The following is a 673-nucleotide window of genomic DNA, read 5'->3' on the forward strand; positions in this document are numbered from 1 at the left end:
AGCGCTCGTCTGTGTCAGCCAGCGCGGCGAGCGGAGTGGGGCCCTCGGAGCGGGAGGTGAGTGTGGACGCGCCGCGCCCCGCGCCGCCCGCACTCCCGGGCAGGGCCACCGGCTCCGGTTCGGAGGGACTCGGGTTTGGACCTCGGGGTCACCTAGCTGTCCGCGCCCCCGTGTCCCCGGCCCGGCCTCTCCCCATGCCCTCGGTGGCGCGCCCCAGTGGGGCTGGACGGACCCTCCCGGCCTCGCTGCGCCGCGGCCCCGGCCGGGCTTTCCGACCTCGCTAGCCTGGCCCGGGACGTGCAGCTCCGCCAACGCCAGGGCGCCGGGGGCTCAGCGGGGCCGTGCGGGCCGACTGCCCTCAGCCCTGCCCAGTACCGTTTGCAGAGGCTGGCCAGCTCCGCTGGGCACTTTGCAAAGTGCAGGCTGAATGCCCGGAGCTGCGTGCCCGCCGGGGAGCGGGGTCTGCCCGGCCGGACTGCTGGGAGCGGGGGCGCATGGCCAGGGATATCGGGGGCGCGCGGTCGCAGGCGGGCTCATTCATTGAGCTGCTAGTCCCCGAGCCCGGCCGCCGCCTCCTCCGGGCAGCCCCCGGGAGTGCTGGCCCGCAGCGCTTGAGGCGATGGCAGAGGCAACACGGAGGGCGGGGTGGGGTTTTCTGGGCCGGCCCAGGGGC

General features: G+C 76.1%; 1 protein-coding gene across 1 annotated transcript in view; it reads left to right on the forward strand.

Annotated features, from left to right (window-relative positions):
• ZNF469 (zinc finger protein 469) overlaps window positions 1-673 on the forward strand; it is a 50,637-nt gene continuing 49,964 nt past the window's right edge. Inside the window, 1 exon segment of the mRNA XM_025042786.1 lies at window positions 1-56. The gene's annotated coding sequence lies outside the window, so the exon portion shown is untranslated.

The sequence above is a fragment of the Pteropus alecto genome, unplaced genomic scaffold, assembly GCF_000325575.1.
Source record: "Pteropus alecto unplaced genomic scaffold, ASM32557v1 scaffold7, whole genome shotgun sequence".
Classification (NCBI taxonomy): domain Eukaryota; kingdom Metazoa; phylum Chordata; class Mammalia; order Chiroptera; family Pteropodidae; genus Pteropus; species Pteropus alecto.